A 9,161-nucleotide genomic window follows, 5' to 3' on the forward strand; every position below is an offset into this window, starting at 1 on the left:
CAGCATCTTTTGTAAAGTCATCAAAGCTTTTCTCATCTCATCTTTCAATAAGATTCCTCGCCTGCTTCAATTATAATTCTATAAGATTGCTCATCTTTCAATAAGATGATATTTATATTAATATCCTTCTAGCTGGTCTTTGTTCATATTATTTTAGGTAGAGGCACATTTGAATAATTAAGTTGAAAGATACCATCCCCACTCAAAAGTCATCAAAGCTTTTCTCATTTCTCATCTCATCTTTGCTCTCTGCATCTCTCCCATTCAGAAGAAACCCTAATCCACAGAAGACGGCGAAACAGGTACGAACCAGAGTCCTCTCTCTTAAAAAAAATATATTATTATTATTATTATTGTGTTTAAGATTTTAAACTTGTGGGAAATGTCTGAATCGTTGCAGGTAACTAATCCCACAATAAGAGAGAAGAGAAGAGAAGGAGAAGATATAAATTACCAAAATTCTTGTAAGTAGTTATATTTTCTTTCCATTTGTATAATGGTTTTTATCATTTGTTTTAATTTCCTTGTTTTAATGAACGCAAGAAATAACACAAGATCAAAATTCAACGGTTGGTAGTTTTTCTTGAGATAATTATCATAGGGATTTGCATTAAATTCTAACCGTTGGATTATTTGATTAGTTAATATAAGCATATGTTGTTTTCTTTTTTTTTTTTTGGGAAATTTTTTACTTACCTCTCTTGATAATGAACCATATTTAATATACTTCTCTCGATTGAAAATAAAAATGAGTTGTCAATAAATATACAGATCAAGTAGTCTATATAGTTGTCATGACTCATGTGGATTGCAAATAAGGTTTTTCATAGGAATCGTAGTTTTGCATGGCTCGGGATACACAATTGCACTTCCTCATAAAAAAGTGTATCCCGAGTGAATCGTGTATCCCAAGGGGTGCAGATCTACAATTTTTGAACATTTCACGTCAGGGGTGTCAGTTGAGTATGCCACGTGGGTAAGTTAGATTATCAAGACTTTTTTGCAAATTTTAATAGGAATACCAATAACCCTTTCACATCGATGCATACCACATGAGTAGTGGCACTTTGAAATCATGTCCCTCATGGACACTTTACCATATTAAGAGTCCCTACTAGGACATGTATGAGAGGAAATAGAGGGGGATGGCGGTACTTATAGAATCTCCCACCACCTTAAACGATCCGTTCGGTCAACTTTGATGAGTCAATTTTTCCAAAGACAAAATGTCGTGCTCTTATTATACTATACCATCTAAAGAGTCCCTACCTCTTCACACAAGAGCGTCTCTAAAATTGAATCTTCATCTTTCTTATGTGCGATTAGACAACAAGAATCTTAAATCTTGATTTTAGCACACTACGACTGCTTTTAAGTGATGTAGGACATCTACAGTTCTAGTTAGAATCTTAAGTAGTTTCCTAGTTTTATTAGGATTTTTATTTTCATAGTTATTTTAAGAGTACTATTCCTCATTAGTTTCTAATTTGTTTTGAAATTTCTATTTTTGCTTCAATTCGTTTTTAATCTTTAGGCTATAATTATAAATGATTTTCAAGTGTTCAAATTAAATTATATTAAGTTTAGAAAGTTGGTATTTTATTATAGATAGATTAAAAAATTACTTTTAGTAGTTTAAAAGATTTATAAGTTATTATCATGAAGTTATTTATATAAGGAGCTTAAAAAATGAAATTCAATGAAAAAAATATATATATCAATCAATTCACTTTTCTTTCTTAATCACTTTCTAGCTCTTTGAATTTCTTTTTTGATCGGTAAGCTCAATTTCGAGGATCCCTCCATTTTTATTCATTAAACTCGAACATAGTTACACGAAAGATCTCCGGTTACAATGTTCGTAAGATCTCGAGGTATTGAATCAACATCCTTGATTACAAAAAAAAACTCATTCCCTAATCCAAACGCATCACAGATAAAGAACAAAATTAAGGGAGAAAAAGAATTCCTTCGTCATTACTGTCCTTCCATATTTATAAAAGAAGAAAGAAATCAATCCTACTCTAATTGGCATACTTACATAAAAGAAACCAATTCATATTCTAATCGCATACTTACTATAAATTGTAAATATTATTTATAGTAAGTCTAAAATAGCAAAATCCTAGTTATTTCTTAATTGGATTAAGAATCCTAATTACGTTAAGAGTAATGCTGAAGTAACATTGTGAGGGACATCGTGGGGGACATTGCTATGCACAGAACCATTGATGCTTTCATCGAGATCTCACTAGTATATTGATGAAAAACATCTATGGTTCTAATACACATCCACGTTAGTCAATATCCCCTACAATGTTACTCCAGCACGACTACTATGTTAAAACTCTCTCCTGCCACAACTTCAGAATCACAATCATGCTAGAGTTCTTTCCCGGTCAAAGATTCTATAAATAGAAAGTCTAACTTTGACCGTAATTTCATATGGGTAAACGATGTTGAAACGCTTCCGTAAGTTATTCTTGTGGAATGAGCACTTGAGCATTTTGTCGTGTAACCCTCTAAGTCCTCTTTCGAATGCTTTTGGAATCGTCAAATTTCAAGTTCATATGACAAAGTTATACCCAAATTACTATAGGCTATGTATTTAAATTCCCTTGGATCATTCCCACATGCTCCAAGCTTAGTCAAAAAATTTGTCGATGTTTTTGTTTCGAGTCGTGCTAGAGTAAATCTCGATGAAAAACATCTATGATTCTAACATGCATCCACGTCCGAAATGTCCCCCACGGTATACATTTTAATATTACTTCACCATTATTCATTTGTTTTTCCCCAATGAAAAACAAAACAACAATCTTGAACTGATCGTGTCGAAATCTGGATCTATGTAATCAATTTTTCATACCTCCAAGATAGGCTCATCACCTTGTTCAAGCAATTAATGGAGTACATTAAGCCCAAACAAATCTAGATTGCTTTGATTTGATTTATTTTCTTTGAAGTTAATGTTTGTTTATCGATAGAATCTATTAATTCACAAGTTTTCACCACATCATGAAACCTCCTGTTTTATAGTGTAGTTCCAACAAGAAAACTAAAAGGCTATCAGTCCGACTTTTAGGTGGATTGCCTACTTTGGTTCAGTTTGGTTCCACTAACGGAACAAGAACACATTAGCGTGTGAATCAAAGCTGAAAGCACAAGTGCACAATCTCAAAAGCGACAAGTTCATGTTTTACTTTATCAATCTCGTCAAGATTCCCTTCAGGCATAATCTTAGTTCAGTATTTTCCTCGGGAGACAAACTACATCTTTTATATTTTATAGAATTAAAAAAATAAAATATATTATAAAAAAATTATAGGAAATTCTTGTTAAAAAAAATGTAATTTATAAAATTCTTAAATAATTATTGATATATTTAAAATTACACGTTAATGATAAAATAATTAAACGTGTCAAAATGGGTTGATGATACTAACCCAAACTTGGGTTGACACTATTAAATGCTTTATATCGTCTAAGACAACGTGAAAGAGACGCAAGGTCAAACTGGCCGTCATCTTTGACCAAATACAATACAACCGTTAGATCTATATAAATTTAACGGTAGAGATTGTTTAAAATAACATCTTTTGTAAAATTTGATTTAATTACATCCTCGCCTAAACACCACAGAAATTACATCGCAGGACCCACACGCATTCAGTCCCTCTCTGTCGCACCACATCCACTCTAAAGGTCAGAAGTCATCAAAGCTTTTCTCATCTCATCTTTCCTCTCTCTCCATCTATCCCAGTCCGAAGAAACCTTAATCCACAGAGAACGGCGAAACAGGTACGAACCAAAATCCTCTCTCTTATTAAAAGAAAATATATATATATATATATATATATATATATATATAGGGAAATGTTCAGCACCCTAAGTTTTACCACACACTTTAACAAATGTTTTTTGTCTTACATGGGTAGAAGTTTTGGAATGGGCTGATTTTTGGTGAGGATGATCTCTATGATTAGAAGATCATCCTCCCCAAAAATCAGCCCATTCCGAAATGTTTAGCCCCATGTTTACACGTTGAAAAATCGTGAACCGTCCATTTTTTGTAAATCATTTTTGATGGGGTTAGAAGTTTTGGAATGAGCTGACTTTTGGTGAGGATGATCTCCTCACCATTGAGATCATCCTCACTAAAAATCAACCCATTCCAAAACTTCTAACCCATGTAAGACAAAACACGTTTGTTAAAGTGTGTGGTAAAGCTTAGGGTGCTGAACGGGATCATATATATATAGGGTCCCGTTCGGCACCCTAAGTTTTACCACACACTTTAACAAACGCGTTTTGTCCTACATGGGTTAGAAGTTTCGGAATGGGCTGATTTTTGGTGAGGATGATCTCTATGGTGAGGAGATCATCCTCACCAAAAATCAGCTCATTCCAAAACTTCTAACCCCATCAAAAATAATTTACAAAAAATGGACGGTCCACGATTTTTCAACGTGTAAACATGGGGCTAAACATTTCGGAATGGGCTGATTTTTGGGGAGGATGATCTTCTAATCATAGAGATCATCCTCACCAAAAATCAGCCCATTCCAAAACTTCTAACCCCAAAAAAATGGTTTACAAAAAATGGATGGTCCACGATTTTTCAACTTGTAAACATGGGGCTAAATTTTTTGGAATTGGCTGATTTTTTGTAAGGATGATCTACTAATCATAGAGATCATCCACACCAAAAATCAGCCCATTCCAAAATTTCTAACCCATGTAGGACAAAACACGTTTGTTAAAGTGTAGGGTAAAGCTTAGGGTATTGAACATTTCCCATATATATATAAGGAGCGGTTCAGCAGCCCTAAAGTTTGCCAAGTTTGATGCCAAACATTTTTTGCAAATCACTTTTGATGGGGTTAGAAGTTTTGGAATAGGCTGATTTTTTGTGAGGATGATCTCTACGGTGAAGAGATCATGCTCACAAAAAATTAGCTCATTTTGAAACTTCTAACCCTAGTTTACAAGTTGAAGAATCGTGGACCGTCCAATTTTTGTATATCACTTTTGATGGGGTTAGAAGTTTTGGAATAGACTGATTTTTGGTGAGGATGATCTCCTCATCATAAAGATCATCCTCACAAAAAATCAGCTCATTCCAAAGCTTCTAACTCATATTTTGAAAAATGTTTGACACCAAACTTGGCAAACTTTAGGGCTGTTGAACCGTCCCCATATATATATATATATATATATATATATATATTATATTTAAGAATTTAAACTTGAGGGAAAAGTCTAAATCGGTGCAGGTAACTAAATCCCACAATAGAGAGAAGAGAAGAGAAGAGAAGATATAAATTACCAAAATTCTTGTAAGTGGTTATATTTTCTTTCCATTTGTAAGACAGGATCAAAAAGACAGGATCAAAATCCAACGGTTGGTAGTTTTTCTTTAGATAATTATCATAGGGATTTGCATAAAATCCTAACCGTTGGATTATTTTATTGAAAATAAAAATGAGTTGCCTTATTGATCATGGTCACCTAGTCAATCAATAATAAATATACAGATCAAGTAGGATCTTATCTAAGTGTTTCAAATATTCCTCAGTTTAGGATTGTATAACTTATTTGCATAAAAATATATTTTATTTATTTTATTCAATTGGAAGAGTCAACTTGTCTGAAAGCTTTAAAATTCTGACGGAGCCCTCTCCACTGAATTACACGTGGGATTTCTATGGAGGTGTTTTAAATTTTAGTAAAATTGTAGGTGTGAAATAAATTCAAAACTCTACGTGTGAGGGTTCCTTCAAAATTTGACCGTTTCAAAGTCAGACTCATTATTGGATGGATTAGTGGATTAGTTGATTTTGAGTACTACAAACATGGATATAATTGACAAATAGACATGGTGACTCACATATGCAAAATCTCGTGAGAAAAACTAGATGACTCAAACGATATTGACAATATCAGCCAAGTCAGTAAAACTTGTTTGTGTCAATTGGGATTTTTTAATATTTTAATTAGAATAATTAATTTTAAAAAAAATTAAGCATGTAGTATATAAATAAAATATGATTTTATTACTAAACATCTTCTAATCTTAAAAAATTATAATTATTTTTATATAAATATTTATGAAAAAATAATTGTAAACTGAGTTAAATGATTTATCTCGTACAAGATAGCACGATCTCATTCATGAACGAGACAAGACGTCAATCTAAGTTATGAAACCTTGGTTTATAATAATTTTTTTTTAAAAAAACTTTAGTCTTCAGCCTCTAGATTCTAGTTCTTTCAACTTTCAAATCACTATAACAAATTATGTACTTTCGACTTCATTGTTGTCTCGTTTTGCATCGAATTGGCTCATTTGAAACTAGATGACTCAACTAAGATAACGGGGAATGATGATATTTGATTTATTCTTTATGATGATTACATGAACCTAATAGGATTTAAATAGAAAATAATAGCAAACTAGATAACCACAATCAATTTAAATCTCTAACTAATCTACTATATCTAAATCTTCATAGATATGATTCGGTATATTGTTGTACACCTTATTGCAGTGCTTCACATTTAATACTAACATTCCCCCTCAAACTAATGGTGATCAAGGATCAACTTTAGTTTGTTAAAAAATCAATAACTTCTAAGAGAAGGATTGTCGAAGAGGTGTCTTCAATCCTAATACGAGTTGAAGAAACGATGTTGATGTTGTTAAAATCCATGAAATTTGCTTAACTTGTGCTTGTTTGCCCGAAAAAAAAAAAATGATGTATCTAAATTAGAATGTTCATGAGAGGAGGAGCTAACCGCTCAACTCAAATGGGCCATGATCGCTTTTAGCTAGATAGAAACCTGACGGATTTTAATCAGAAAAGTGGTCTCTAACGGGTTAGAAAACTGAGCTCAATATCGGCTCCATGGGCTCAATCATTGGCAATAACCTCTATTGGGTCTTAAACACGAAAATGGGTCTTTATGGACCATAATGAGTTTGATCATAAATTATTGTAAGGCTCATGTGCATCTAGGGAGCTTTGGGCATATCAAACTCATAAGCATTTTTTACTTACCCAAAAAAAAAAAAAACACAAACTCATAAGCATTTTTATTTAACAAAATGAATTTTGGATTTAAAAATGGGCCTCCCTTGTTTGGGTTGTGTTTGGGCTCAAACTTTGATGTTGCCATGGTTGTGGATTGAATTGATGTATAAGTTGGGCTTTGGAGTTGTTGTATTCCATATATGAGATTCACCAAATTAGTCTTGCTTATATACCCATTACGATATCTTGTTAGACCCTGAATTTCGAATCCAATGACCCGACTCAATATTTTTGTCCAATTCAAATATTTAAAACTCAGGTGTGATTGTCATAACATTTAATTGAATTTAAAAATATTAATTAGTTAAAGTCAAATAAATATATAAATAAAGAGAAAAAAAAACATATTAATCTCTAACAGCTAACTAGTTTTAAGATACTTAATATTTTGAAAATTTTTAAATCGGTGTAGAAAATTTATATCGATATTCATAATATCAATTCGGAAACTTTAAGAAATATAGTAATAATTTAAAAATATATTCATGACTAATAAAAATACTAAACACCTCCAAATATGATAAAATCTATTTTTTTTTATCTAACCTACTGATATTCAATGAACTCAGAAAACTCTAATTTGTATGATTTTTAAAGAATTCGTTTAAAGGAATCTCATAGTCTATATTCAAGAGTAAAATTAAGGATTATAAAAATAATAAATAAATAATTCACTATATGGTATTTTCAATGAGAATATTTCAAAATATAAGTTTTAATTAAAATTTTCCGCGTACTTTGAATCCTGATATGTGTTCGGTGTAAAACTCATATAAATTTCATTTTATCAATTTTTTTAAAAATCAAAACGGAGTAAAAATAGATAGAAAACTCCACAACTTTCATGTTTTACACATTTTCAAAATATGAATAAAAATATGTGTGATTTTGATTGGAAATCAATAATACAACATTTCAGTACAAAAAACAATTATAAATTTTCATCAATGATAAATATGTTTAAAATACTAAATGATCAAGATAATTACTAAAACAATTCTTACAACTTCTCAGGCATATGAGAAACCTATGATAAAATTTCAAGTAAAAAGCATTTTTATGGAGATCATGAAAATTACAAAAATATAAAAGTCAAATGATTCACCAAAACTTTATTTATTCATCAAAACAAATTCTTCTTAAAAGTATCTTCAACGAATAAATCATCATTCCAATTTAGAAAAAGAAATTATATCTTTAAATAAATAAATAGGTAAAAGATAATAATTTCCTAAAATTTATTCTCCACTCCCGTCAGGCTAATGTCCCAGGTAAACACAACTTGAAAATGTTAATTGCAAGGGTGAGTTTGATAAATCTAAAATATTTCATACAAAATTAATTAATCCTAGTATATTTATTTACAAGACAATCACTGATGCAAAAAAACAAAAAACAAAAATGTGAATGCATGACGTCTACACACCTAAACTGACTATTACCTGAGTCAGTCAACCGTGAAGTATGGTGCAATCAATTACCCGGCTCAGCCAACCGTTACGTCATCTCTATACACAAGATCTTCTTCCAATTACAACTCGCTCTCATCATTGTATGAAATGCATAATTATAATATAATTCACCACACTTTATGCACAAGTATTATTATTCAAGAATTAAATCATAAATCTATAAATTGTAAAAGATCCAACAAAACTCTCTTACCCAAATTTCGATACTACTCAAATTAGGTTTTCTTTATGAAAAGAAACTTGGGTCCACCTCTTTGTTTCTTATGTTGTCCAGTTCGTCTTCTGTGAAATCCGAATCAATTTTATTTTGAGTTTCATCTCTTAAATCTTGATAAAACCTTTGTAAAAAATCAAAGATTTCGATGATAAAACTAGATGACGACTAGTAATAAAGAAACTTAAGAAAGTAAAAGACTACAATGGGATTAGAGTTTTAGTATTTATGGAGTTAAAAGGACATGACGGTCATTATTCAATTTGTTTTGTTTTAATTGAATAGTCCATGTCCTGAATTTCAATTTTCACGATCTTATAGTCTATTTCGGTGCGAATCTAATGGTATATCGGTTTTATAAAATTCCAACTTAAAAAAAAA

General features: G+C 31.3%; 1 protein-coding gene across 2 annotated transcripts in view; it reads left to right on the forward strand.

Moving 5' to 3' along the window:
* LOC147381248 (disease resistance RPP13-like protein 4) overlaps window positions 1–9,161 on the forward strand; it is a 45,571-nt gene that overhangs the window by 31,778 nt on the left and 4,632 nt on the right. The window contains exons 1-3 of one of the 2 annotated variants that reach the window (XM_086430637.1): window positions 438–464; window positions 3,657–3,801; window positions 5,277–5,339. The gene's annotated coding sequence lies outside the window, so the exon portion shown is untranslated. Of the gene's footprint in view, window positions 1–437; window positions 465–3,656; window positions 3,802–5,276; window positions 5,340–9,161 lie in introns of those variants that run through there. The other variant, XM_086430638.1, reaches the window with a different exon arrangement.

This window comes from Akebia trifoliata, unplaced genomic scaffold (genome assembly GCF_017979445.1).
Source record: "Akebia trifoliata isolate Shusen 1 unplaced genomic scaffold, ASM1797944v1 Contig00608_ERROPOS3031104, whole genome shotgun sequence".
In the NCBI taxonomy this organism is placed as follows: Eukaryota; Viridiplantae; Streptophyta; class Magnoliopsida; order Ranunculales; family Lardizabalaceae; genus Akebia; species Akebia trifoliata.